The following is a 14,742-nucleotide window of genomic DNA, read 5'->3' as shown; positions in this document are numbered from 1 at the left end:
CGTTTAAGAGTTTGAGCTTATTTAGATATGTATCAAATCTAAAGCATAGGCGAGCTTATTTAGATAAGTAAAAATCTAATCTAAAGAGAGACAACATGTTATTTTGTTAGTGTTAGAAGTGGCGGAGAAAGTTTTGAGATTTTTTTATGGTACCCCTAGAGTCTAAATACTTCTATGATTTTTTTAATTATTCAAAAAAAATCTTTGAAATATATATATTATTACAAATCGATCATTTAAAATTTTTTTGAAGATTTATATCTGTTGGTAATGATGTTTAATCAACTTAATTAATTAAAATAAAAAAAATATATGCTTCTTTTAAGACAAAGATTATTATCATTAGAAAATGATAATAATAATAATAATAATTATTATTATTATTATTATTATTATTATTATTATTTTATTTAAAAGTAAGACAAAGATTGAGGAAGTATGCTTCTTGTAAGCAGGTTGCTTTTGGGGAATATTAATTACCATTTTTAACATTATTTAGGTTTTGTACTTAAATAACTTCTATTTAACCGAAATTATTTTTAATAACAATTAATTGAAATTAAATTGTAACGATTAGATTTCGATGATGTGATTCCAAATCTTTATTTGCCAGGCATTTTTTTACTTGTGCACTTTTCTTTCTTTGTAATTTTATAAATGTGACAAGTACATATACAACCGAATGTGTATATACCAAAAATTCAATTGTCTGGCTATTACGCTTTCACCTGATGACACGGGATTCAAACTACAAGTCTACAATAACAATCAGAGACCCATTATCATTACTATTTTTAGTGGGAGTTCAATTGGAATTCTTATCCACACCTACATCTTATGTAGTGGGGCCAATACCGCCTGATAAAAACAAATTATATATATATATATATATACTTACAAATCTTAGAACTTTGCAAAAAACCAAATAATTAGTTTTCCATCCATCCATCCATTTTTAAAAGAAAATTTTATTTCTAAGTTTTAATTATAAACAATATATAAAATAATAAAATTATTTTGTAGTATATATAACTAAATATCTTACCAATTACTCAACATGGATATATAATCAATTTTCTTCCAATGTAATTATCATCTTCTATGATGATTTAAATGAAATTTTAGTCAAAAAATTTATTTTGAAAAAGGCTTCATAATACTGACTTATTTTTTATTAAGTTATGTAAATGATTAATTTTATTTTATTGTAAAAACATCATTTTTAATGCATTTAATACAATTGTATTTCAATATCTAATATATTCATTTCATAATGGATCTTATAATTTAGAAAAATAATTAGCGTGGGATTGAAATATCATGAAGTTAATTTGATAATTGAACATAAAGCCAATCAAGTTGCATCCTCATCCTTGCATATGCTTCTTATAAACCCAAAAATAAAAAATAAAAATAAAACAAAACAAAATAAAAGGATGTTATTAATTTTTAATATAACAAAACTCTCTCTTTAGAAAATATTTAGATATTTAAAATAAATTTTTAAAAATACTAAAATTAACTTTTGACAAAAGAAAATTCTCTATCATTAAATTCTAAATTTTAAAATTATTACTAAATTATATAGATAACCCTAACATTCTGGAGTATATAATAAGTGTTTAGTACCAACTACAAGAATTCGGATTAAATAGATTTAAGTCAAATTAATTCCTAAACAAACAACACATAAGTGTATAACCTTGACTATAAAAGTCAACCTTAATTTACTATGAAAATTTTTACTCCCAACTAAAAGTTTGCAATTACATAATATTAATTTAAGATATTTTTTAATAAAAAAATCAGAATTAATTTTTGGTATATTAATATTGAATTAAAAAAACTACTAATTTATTATAAAGAACAAATAATATTAGATTTTTCTTTATTATGTTTATTTCAAAGGAGGTCGAGATTCAACTTTAAAATCCACAATAATTATTCGTTGAGCTTGCTACACAAATGTCCTTTGTACATGTTAGTCGTTTGTCACATCTCATTATTATTGTTTCATGTTTGTGTGGTTTCCAAGGTGCATCAAAATAACCTGCTTATAAGTTACATATGTCATCATAATATATATATATATATATATATAAGTGTGTAAAATAGGCAAATTATTCGAAAAATGTATAAAACATTAAACTATCTTACTAATTACTGACATGGGTTCATTTTTACATAATCAATTTCTTTCAATATACTTCCTCTATTTGTTTTATTTTAATCAATTCACATAAATTAAAAAAAGTCTATTAATATTAATTGATAATCTAAAATTTATCAAAAAATTATATTAAATTTTCAAAATTATTTTTATTTAAAATATAAATTAATAAAATATGTAATAAAATATAATTTATTAAAAATTATAGAAATATATTAAATATTAAATATAAAAATAAATTTGAAAAAAAAAAATAATATTTAACATTCCATAAATTTTCTAAATAGACGAATAAAAAAGAGCAAAGAAAAAACTCTAAAATAAGATAAGAAAAAAAAAACAGAATAATTACCATTTTTACAAAAGTAAAATTTTTATTAATTTTTTTTATTTTAAATGTAATAAAAATAAAGGTAACCCGTATAAATAGTCACTAAACTATAGGGTTATTCCTGTTTTAGTCATTGAACTTTAAAAATTTTATTTGGGCCACTAAACTTTAGTTTTGCTTCCAATCAAGTCACTAGAGAGAATGCTGTTAATGACGTCCTGACGTGTCACACCCACCCCTTCTACCGAGGTAAATGTGGCACCCATCAGTTAAAATTCTCTTTTAACTGGAAACTGACACCCTGCTTTAAACAAAATCAGACCTACAAATCACAAATTTACAACTTTACACCAACTACAGGTTCAAATACATAAATATCATGAATCTGATAACTCAAATTTTGCGGGATCTACCGCTACAAGATCACGAAACACCAATGACAAGAAATAAAGAAAGGGGGACCCACTGCGGTCTGGACTCAACTCGACTAGCTCTATAGTCGATCGAGCAATCTAGGGGTCCACGCTCTGCACTTCTGACAGACATTCGAGTTGGTGGGTGGTGGCTTAATAATTTCAAATACTTAAATACAGTATATATAAAGTATATAAATACCAACTTCTCAAATAATTTTTCCAACTTTTTCAAAATACCAGAATTCTAGCAAAAATACTATCTTTAAAGAACTCTTGAAACATAAATTCAACATAAATCAACATCAATTTGATTTTCTCAGAAAACACAAATTTTGTGAGAGTCCGAGTCTCATCATGATTCAAAAAAATATAACATAAATCTCAAATTCAAAAATAAAGCAATACCCAACACTCACCCAAAGATAACATGAGTCTAGAAAACTCTCTAAACCCTCGCCGGTGGCGGCGGGCTGAGTTCGAGCCGTCGAGAACTCACGTCCCTTAGCGTTGACCCATCGGTTCACCGGTCGGTGACCCGGCTACCCGATGAATATCCGATCGTGGCTCTACACTCCCACGAGCCGGCCCTCGTAGTAATCAACACCGGGTCCACCACGCCACCTCTAAAGGGCGGCCCGTGGGGACCCACTCTGCGATGAGTCGGGCCTTAGCCCGTCGCCATCAAAACCATCAAGTAAATACTGAGCAATAATACCATCCGTATAAATCGTAACACGGGATCCTTTTCGGGACAAGTATTCACATCACGGAAATAACCATTATTTTCCACAAAGCCAATGTCAAAAGTATAACAATGCATAATGCCGAGTAAAGCCCGGATCACGATACCATTCCTATACCGGGGAATGAAAACCAATTCTACTAACAATGCTTGAGTAAAACATCTTTAATATGCTCACATGGTTTTACGTAAATCACTCCAAATCAAAGCATATATACCCATCAAAAATAAATACAAGAATTGAATAATTAAATCACATATACATGTATTTTTTTACTATTCACAAATCACGTATAATTATACAAAAGCGAATGTATCAATACGGTTATCATGAACATCAATGGCAAACAAATATACGTATATTTCAACTATATATGGAATCAAACATGATAAAATGAAATACTTAAACATTTATTTCCAAAAATACTAGCCATTAAACAATTATTTCAAAATAATAATAATTAATCAATTATTTAAAAATAATAGCCACTACTCAACTCACTCGGTGTCCTTGGGTTCCTTGCTAGACACTGGGAACTCCCTCCCAAGGCTCGAACAACACCTAATAGAATAATATAATAAAAATAAATACCACATTTAAACAAAAAGAAAATACAAGAACAATAATAGACTATCTATTGGCCCACTCACTCCAATCGGTTCAAACCTGACCTTGCATAACCAAATTGGTCTCCAATTGCACTTAAGCCAACTCAATTTGGACTAGACCATTCTGGACCAACCTGAACCATCCTCAATTCCACTGAACCAAGCTCAAATTCACTGAACCAAACTCAATTTCACTGAACCAGGTTTAATTAAACCAACCAGCCTTGAACCAACTCAATTCTTATACAAAATATATTGAACCAACTTGGTTCAGCCCAAAACCCTTAGCCCAACATCCAAACCAAACCCAAATCAACTTCAACTAATTTAATTCAACCAAACCATTCAAGTCCAACCACACTCAACTTGATTTGATCAAACCCAGACCAGATTAATTCAATTAAACCCAAACACTTCAATTCTCATCCAAACCCAACTCAATCAAATCAATTCTAACTTGGTTTGATCCAACCAAACCAACTTGGCTAACTCAACCAATTCCAATCTAACCATCATCATTAACATCTTAATCATCATAATCATCAACTTAATTAACTAAACCAAACCCTAATCTCGGTGCTACAGTAATTGCTACAGTAAAACCGAAAATCTCATCCTTCATTCAAGCTAGATTCATCACAAATACAATGATTTTTCAACACAAATTGAAGCAACAATCATCTATAACCATTAAACATGTTTTTCCTACTCAAATCCATCATTATCTTCATCATATCCATCAAATACACATATATACATGCATACATACACTCATTCATCAAAAATACACCAAGAAAAGCTCTTACCAACTAAAACCATCCCTCCGGCGAGCTCCCTCCGGCGATCTCCCATCCCCCACCTCAAATCTCCCATTTTTCTCCTCATTTCTTCATTTTTATTTTATTTTCCTTCTCGGGTTACTGTAGCACAAAGATGGAGAAGAAGATGAACAATCATCAAAAGTCTAGATTTTTCTCTCAATTAACTCTTCAGCCGAAATTCACTTTTAGTCCCTGAAAATATAATTTCTTACACAACAGTCCCTGAAAAACTCCCAAATGGTCCTTGAATTATGAAATAGTATTCTCAAAAGGTCCTTTCAAATTATCCAACGGTCCCCAGGTTATAACACAACATTTTAAAAAGATCCCTTCCATCTTACCTTTCAGTCCTCGGTTTCCATAAACATTTCATGTCCATCCTTTTCATTTATTCTTTAACCCAAAATCTTTTAAAAAGTTTTACACTTAGGTCCTTATTCTTTCCACTTGGGGTTTCTCAACAAGATTACTCTGTAGAAAAATCTTACTGCAACTGTAGTAATACCCTAAATATATTTTCCAACAGGTATCCAAAGGTTCAGGGTATTACATGACGTGCCAAGCCATGTCACATGTTTTTTGCCACGTCACTAAAGTTCAGAGATCTAAATAGAATTTTTTAAAGTTCAGTGTCCAAAATATAATTAATTCTATTGTTTAATGATTATTTGTGTGGTTGTATTAAGAGTAGTTGGACCAATTTTTGGCAGAACACCTTGTTTCTTCTTTGTTGTAAACCAAGATAAATGTTTTCATCACGCTCAGGTTATAAACACAATGCTTTTCTGCTATGATGGTTCATGTTGTTTTGAATTGTTGTATAGGGTTCTTCTCAAGCTACAAACACACAACAAAGTTTTGCATCTTGAGCTGGTTTTGAAAATGCATGTAGGCAACAACAATGGAGACAAAGTGCCTTCTAGGTATACGAGGGACTTACATCAAGTTAGAAGTATGGCCCAAAAAAAAAAAAAAGGAAAGTGTCTCAATCCAATAGAAATGCAAAGAAACAACTCTCAAGGCGCACATTACTGAAGAAGGGCTATTCTTTGGGGAGGTTGCACACGTTGTGGAAGTCTTAAATAGGCTTAGTTTTTGGAATTAGACTTGTCAAGTATTTTGTTTGGCTTTAACAGACCATTACATTTACATATGAGGTTTTTGTCAAGTTGTTGGATACCGGGTACTTGGTATTTGAATATAATTATGTTTAGTTATCAATACAAGTAACTATTTCACCAAAACTCTGTTTGTATGATTGTGTTTTGTGAATGTCATTTTTGAACATTCAACAGTTGATTTATTGAATGTATATATTGTTCCATACATTTACAAATACATCTTTACAAGGAAAATCGAATCTACAGTTACAACAAAAACCTGGAAAAAAATCAAGGATAAACTGCACAAATAGTCACTAAACTATAGAATTATTTCTATTTTGGTCACTGAATTTTAAAAATTCTTTTTAGGTCATCGAACTTTAGTGATGTGGCAAAAAGCATGTGACATCGCTTGCCATGTCGAGACGCCGTTAACGGCATTCTCCCTAGTGACTTAATTGGAAGTGAAACTAAAGTTTAGTGCCCAAATAGAATTTTTTTAAGTTCAGTGACAAAAAAAAATACCCTTATATTTTAGTGACTATTTGTGTGGTTTACCCTATTTAAAATGCAAGGATGGCTGGAATTCAAAGCAAAGCACTTATACGTGTGTGTGTGTGTGTGTGTGTATATATATATATAAATATCGAACTATATTTATTTTATACACATTTCTTTATATACAAAAATCGGTGGATAAAAATCAGCATATATTTCCAAGTGTAGATATACACATATAACACAAACCATGGTTTAGTAACAAAGATTTGAAGATCAAAAAGCTTCAAATACATGAATGTTTACAAGATCTCTCGTACAAGAATAACATGCATGCGGGAATAATTGCATGAGAACATACATATACAAACTTCGTACAAAAATGATGGCCACAAGAGTTTTGGGTTCCACTTCAACCCAAACATACTAGGTATTACTCTTTCTAAGACAATGTTGCCAACTACACAAGAACTACAACAGTGCACGCCAAAAAAAAATAACACTACGCACCTCGAGGTTTTCGGTGATTTAAAAGTCAATACCCCAACACCACTTCGCCGCCCGATTGCTGGTCGTAGGACACCGGTCGCTAGCTAACTCTTCTCTTCATCCATTCATCTCCTTAAGAATATGAGGAAAAAGGAGACAAAGTTTCACAGGTCTACACTCCCCTTTCAAGCATCCCAAAGTTTTCATGTTTTAACAAAAACAAGCTGGGCCCTACAATAGAGGTGAAGTGTAGCGACAATGGAGGCGAAAGGTTGCAGCAGAGACAAAATTAAAAAGGGCCATTAATGATGTATGTTCGGGTAAGTAAATTGTAACAAAAATTAAAAACAAAAAACTGGGTCGTTTGGTATTGTTGCCAATTCCTGTAATTTGTTTTCAATTTCATGTTTGGAAACAAAACTGAAAAAACATGTTTGGCAACTAGTTTTTGTTTTCAAAAAATATGGCAACAATCTTCATGTTTCCAAAAAAATAGAAAACAACAATTTTATGTTTTCAACTGTTTTGGAAATGTTTTTAAAACTCTTCCTTCCACCATGAAATCCTTCCTCTTCTACTCATTTCTCTCTCTCCTTTAAATTTTTAATTCATTTTAATTTTTAATTTTTAAAAAATATCAATTTTTTTACAAATTAATAATAATAAATTTTTAAAAATATTTTTAAGAAAATTATTTATAAAAATTTATAATTTTGGCTTGATATTTTACAAATTAGTTTATATAGTATAAAAAATTATATTTTTAGAAATTATTTGTGAAAATCATTGTTTGACCCTTGATTTTTATGAACTATGATATAACATATTATATATATATAGAAAAAATATTTGTAAAAATATATTGTTTGAGCTTTTAACTTTTTACTTGATTTTAAAAAAAAAATTATGACTATGTCTCTATATTGCCCTCCTCTACTTTTATTTTTTTAAATAAACCGGATGGATCTAATTTTAATATATATATATATATATATATATATATCTTTTTTAAGGCAAACGCCAAAATATTATTTAGTTTCAAATGGTGCAATTTTTACGAGATATTTTTTATACATACAATACATGTCTATGTTATTAATTTTATTTAATAATTATATCAAGTAAACTAATATGAAAAAAAAAGTTTTATAACAAAAAATATAAAAATATGGATTTGAAAAAATGATTAAAAAAATGTTATAATATTTTTGTGCTGATCAAACATGTTTTTCTTTACAGATTTTTAAAATATGCAACAGATAGTGTATACAAACATGTTTTTATTTTCAAAAAATTGAGAATAAAACGAAAACAAAGCAAAACAAAACAAAAGTGAAACAAAAACAAAAAACAGAAAAACAGAAACGATGCTAAACGACCTTATCGTTTGGCATTGTTGCCGATTCCTATCTTTTGATTTTAATTTCATGTTTTGGAAACAAAATTAAGAAAACATGTTTGACACCTTGTTTTTATTTCCAAAAATTTTGACAGCAATTCTCATGTTTTCAAAAAAATAGGAAACAACATTTTTTATGTTTTCAACTTTTTTGGAAACGTTTTTCAAAATCTTCCTCCCTCTATGAAACCCTTCCTCTTCTACTCCTCCCTCTCTCTTTTTAAATTTAAAATTACTCTCTCTCTCTCTTCTTTTAAATTTTAAATTTTAATTTTTAGAAAATATCACTTTCTTTTACAAATTAGTACTAATAATTTAAAAAATATATTTTTAAGAAAAATATCTATAAAAATTTATTATTCGGCCTTGATATTTTACAAATTAGTTTATATAGTATAAAAAAATTTATATTCTAGAAAGTATTTATGAAAATTATTGTTTGAGCCCTTGATTTTTATAAACTAGGATATAACATATAAACCGCTATTTTTTACCTATACAATACCAGTCTATATTATTAATTTTATTTAATAATACAATCAAGTAAACTAATGTGAAAACTAAAGTTTTATAAAAAAAAATTAAAATATGAATTTGAAAAAAAATAAAAAGCATCATAATAATTTTGTTATAATCAAACGTGTTTATGTTTTCAGCTTTTTAAAATACATAATAGTTAGTGTATCGAAACATATTTTTGTTTTTGAAAAATTAAAAATAAAACAGAAACAAAGCAAAAACAAAACAAAAACAAAACAAAAACAGAAAACGGAAAAGCAGAAAGGCTGCCAATCGTTTTTGTTTTTGTTTTTATTTTGTTTTATTTTTGTTTTGTTATCAATTTTTGAAAATAAAAGTATGTTTGTATACACTAATGTGTATTTTAAAAATCTACAAACAAAAACATGTTTGGTTAGCACAAAATTATTATGATTTTTTAACTATTTTTTTTTAAATTCATATTTTTAAAAAAAAATTTATGAAAGATTTTTTTTATATTAGTTTAGTTGATTATGTCAATAGCTTAAACAATAAATTTTTACAAATATTTTTTTTGAAAAAATATATTTTTTTATGTTATATCCTAATTTTCATAAATATTTTTAAAAATATATATATTTTTATACTGTATATAAACTAATTTATAATTATTTTTTTAGACTATTAATATTAATTTGTAAAAAATTGATATTTTTCAAAAAACTAAAAATTGAAAACCAAAGAGAGAGAGAGAGAGAGAGAGAGAGAGAGAGAGAGAGGAGCGATTTAATTTTATCTAATTTGAAATTTCAATTAAGTTTATTATACTATTAATCTAAATTTAAATTAAATGTGGTGCAAATGTAGAAATCGATAATTAATATCACCGGTTCCCGTCTTTTATTTTAATTCATACCTTGACCCTCAAGAAGGATTAAAATATTAAATAGTGATTAAAAATCTTAAAAGATCTCTGGCTTGCATCAAGTTGAGCGCATAAAACTTTTAGCTTTCAATGGTCCTTGTTTTTTTGGATATTTTCCTAATAAAACATAAAAGTTATTTTTTTTTAAAATAATATGAAGTATAGCGATCAAAATTATTTTTTTTTTTACAAAAATAATAAGTGCTACAGGCATCAATAACTTGCACATAGCCGGAAAATTGATTATCTAACATGTGTGTTTTTATTTTATGACACTGAGTTTGAGCAACAAGCCTTCATTGAGAATCAGAAACACATTACTATTACTATATATAATGAAACTCGAATTCTATTTTTAAAATGTCTCAGTTTACGCAATGGGCCAATACTACTAAAGTATGAACTTTTTACACATGGTTTTACTGATCTCTTTTTTTATGTTTTTCAAATTTACTTTATTATAAAAAAATAATAATTAATTAAAAATATACTGTTCAAAAAGTAAATATAATTTCAAATATGTTTGGGACAAGGAATTATGATACAATACTTATTTTCAGTAACTGGAATTAATATACTAATGTGCAATTATATTCATCAGTATTTTATATAAACCATAAATTATAAGAACACCTTAATTTTTAGTTATTTGATATTCTTTTGGGCTCCTTTCTTTCCACCCGGCCTTTGATTTGGATTGACCGGATAAAAAGCATGGATTACAAATTAAATTTTAATATTTTGTAGACTTCAAGGGATTGTGGGTTCATGACTTACGTCACCCAGCCCCTTCCAGCCGAGTAAATGTGGCACGTCGAGTTAAAAATCCCTTTTAGCTGGGCGGCGCCTCTCAAAAAACCAAATCAAACTTACTAAAATCACATTTTACAACTTCGCACCAACTTCTGAGGGTTCAAATACGTAAATATCATGAATCTGATAACTCGAAATTTGCGGGTACAGACCGCTCTGAGATCCAACAACAATAAATAAAAAAAGAAAGGAAGAAGGACCCGCTGCGATCACGGACTCAGCGACTAGCTCTATAGTCGAGCGGTGATCTACTAGGGGTCCTGCTCCTGCGACTTCTGACACATTCGGTTGGTCGGTGGTGGCTTAATAATTTCAAATACTTAAATCGATTATATATAAAGTATATAAATACCAACTTCTCGAAATAATTTTTTTCCAACTTTTTCCAAAATACGGAATTCTAGCAAAAATACTGATCTTTAAAGAACTTTTTGAAACATAAATTCAACATAAATCAACATCGATTGATTTTCTCGGAAAAACACAAATTTTGTGAGAGGCGCCCTCATCGCGATTCAAAAATAACGTAAATCTCAAATTCAAAATCGTGATACCCGACACTCACCCGGCTAACATGGTCTAGAAAACTCTCTAAACCTTCGCAGTGGCGGCGGCTGGGTTCGAGGCCGTCGAGAACTCATGTCCTAGCGTTGACCCATCGGTTCGGCGGTCGGTGACCCGACTACCGATGAATATCCGGGTCGAGAGCTCTCAGCTCCCGCAGGCGGCTCTCGTGAAATCGATACTCGGGTCCAGCACGCCACCTCTAAAGGGCGGCCCGTGGGGACCCACTCTGCGATAGTCGGGGCCTTGGCCCAGTCGCGTCAAAACCATCAAGTAAATCTGACGATAATACCATACGTATAAATCATAACACGGGGATCCTTTTTCCGGGACAAGTATTCACATCGCGAAATAAACATTATTTTTCCACGAAGCCGATGCCAAAAGTATAACAATGCATAATACTGGGTAAAGATCCGTGATACCATTCCTATACTGAGGGAATGAAAACCAATTCCACAAATATTGTCGGTAAAAAACATTTTTAATCTGTGCACATGATTTCCCAAATCATTCCAAATCAAAGCAGCATATGTACCCATCCAAAAATAAATACATGAATTGAATAATTAAATCACGTATGCATGTATTTCCACTATTCACAAATCATTATAATTATACAAAAGCGATGTATCAATCACGGTTATCATGGCGCATCGTAGGGAAAAATAAATATAAGTATATTTTTGAACTTATCGCAATTAAACATGATAAAATGAAATACTTAAACATTTATTTCAAAATACTAGCCATTTAAACAATTATTTCAAAAATAATAACAATTAATCAATTATTTAAAAATAATAGCCACTACCAACTCACCTGGTGTCCTTGGGTTCCTTGCTATCACAGAACTCCCTCCCAGGTCGAACAACACTAATAGAATAATATAATAAAAAAATAAATAACATATTTAAACTCAAAAGAAAATACAAAAAATAATAATCAACTCTCTATTGGGCCCACTCACTCCAATCGGTTTAAAAACCCGACCTCGCATAGTCAGATTGGCTTTTCGGGTTGTATTTTAAAAACCAACTCGGTTTAGACTAAAGCACAGTTTAAAGCCGATCAGAGCCGATCTCGATTCCAGTTTGAGCCATCTCGATTGCTGTTGAGACAAAGCTCAATTGCACTGAACCAAACTCAATCAAACTGAACCAGCTTGAACCAACTTGGTTCAGTCCAAAACCCTTAACCTAAAATCAACTGAACCAAACCCAACCCATTTTAACCGGTTTGATCAAGCCCAACTCAACCAAATCAACTCAACTCAATCAGAATCGAACTTGGCTAACTCAGCCAGATTCAATCTAACCATCATCATTAACACATTAATCATCATCATCATCAATTTAATTAATCAAACCAAACCCCTAATCTCGATCTTCTGTTTGATTCTTCTGATAATTCCGTGATCTCATCTCGATTTTCGAGGAATTTTCATCACGAAATCTGAGGTTTTTCGAAATAAACTGAGCGTTCATCGTCGATCGACAACAAACCATGATTATTTCTACTCAAATCCATCATTTTTATTCATCAAATCCACAATATATATATATACATCCAAACATACACAAACATTAAACAAAAACTACACGAAAGAAATCCTTACCAAAGCAAATGTAACACTCCGTGAACTCACTCCCGTGATCTCGAATCTTTCTCTTTAAAAACCTCTAATTTCTCCCATTTCTTCATTTTTAACTCTCGGGTTCTTGTAGCAAAATGGTGGAGAAGAAGATGAGCAACCATGAGCTCAAGATTTTTTCTCTCAATTAACTCTTCAGCCGAAATTCACTTTTAGTCCCTGAAAACATAATTTCTTACAAAAACAGTCCCTGAAAAACTCCCAAATGGTCCTTGAATTATGAAATAGTATTCTCAAAAGGTCCTTTTCAAATTACTACGGTCCCCAGGTTATAACACAACATTTTAAAAAGATCCCTTCCATCTTACCTTTTCAGTCCTCGGTTTCCATAAACATTTCATGTCCATCCTTTTTCATTTATTCTTTAACCCAAAATCTTTTAAAAACTTTTTACACTTAGATCCTTATTCTTTCACTTGGGTTTTCTCAACAAGATTACTACGTAGAAAAAAATCTTCTGCATACTATAGTAATACCCTGAATATATTTTTCCAACAGGTATCCAAAGGTTCAGGGTATTACAATCCTTCCCCCTTAAGAAAATTTCGTCCTCGAAATTTCTTAGCATACATTAATCTGATATCACTGAATCTCATTTACTTCTTCCAAGATCTGTTTCTCTTGCTAGTAATCAGCTCAATAGTAGATAATCACACTGCAAATCACTATGTATCAGTCAACAAACAACATGCCAAACACATTTCTTATCTCCGATTAAGAAAATAAGTGTGAAGAAAGAAACAAACTCTGACAAATAAATTTTTATTCATGAATTCATAGTCTTCGTTAAAAGTACAAAAAATTTGGAATTTAATCATCTTGACACAACAATAATTGTAGCCTTTTATCTCCTTCCGACTATTTTGCCGTAAATCGCGCTTTGACTTTTGTTGACTTTTGGTCTTCGTCAACGGTCGAAATATGCATCTTGAACATGACTTAGAAACTTATGAAGTTGTATCTTGGATATTTGGATTTGTATCTTGGACTTGATTTGGAACTTGATTTGATTCTTCATAAACTTCGGCTTTCAGGCTTGTGAAACATTTTTGCAACTTGTGAACTCTCCAACACTTTAACTTTAAGGTTGTTGAGCTCATTTGTTGATTTATTTGGAACTTGAAATTTGGAACTTGGACTTTGAACTTGTATCTTGGATTTGATTTAAAACTTGATTTGATTTTTCATAAGCTTCGGCTTTCATGCTTGTGAAGCTCTTTGCAACTTTTGAACTCTCCAACGTTTTATCCTTAATGTTGTTGAGCTCATTTGTTGATTTATTTGAGACTTGGATCTTTGATTTTGCATCTTAGATTTTGATTTGGATTTGAAGCTGCGAATTCCCTATGTTGATGAATCACAAACTTGGTTTGACTTTTCATGAGCTTCGGCTATCATGCTTGTGGTGCTTTTTTTTGGCAACTTGTGAACTCTTCAACGCCTTAGCTTTGAGGTTGTTGAACTCATTTGTTGACTTGTTTGAAACTTGGAACTTGGACTTTTTAGTTTTGCATCTTGAATTTGATTTGGAACTGATTTGATTTTTTTATAAGCTTGACTTTCGAGGCTTGTGAGGCTTTTTGCAACTTGTGAACTCTTGACACTTTAACTTTGAGGTTGTTGAGCTCATTTGTTGATTCGTTTGAAACACGGAACTTAGATATTGGAATTTTGCAACTTTGACTTGATTTGGAATTTGATTTGACTTTTCATAAGTTTCGACTTTTG

Source organism: Dioscorea cayenensis, chromosome 19, assembly GCF_009730915.1.
Source record: "Dioscorea cayenensis subsp. rotundata cultivar TDr96_F1 chromosome 19, TDr96_F1_v2_PseudoChromosome.rev07_lg8_w22 25.fasta, whole genome shotgun sequence".
Lineage (NCBI taxonomy): Eukaryota > Viridiplantae > Streptophyta > Magnoliopsida > Dioscoreales > Dioscoreaceae > Dioscorea > Dioscorea cayenensis.
The sequence above is the reverse complement of the archived record's forward strand: the minus strand, read 5'-3'. Positions refer to the sequence as shown.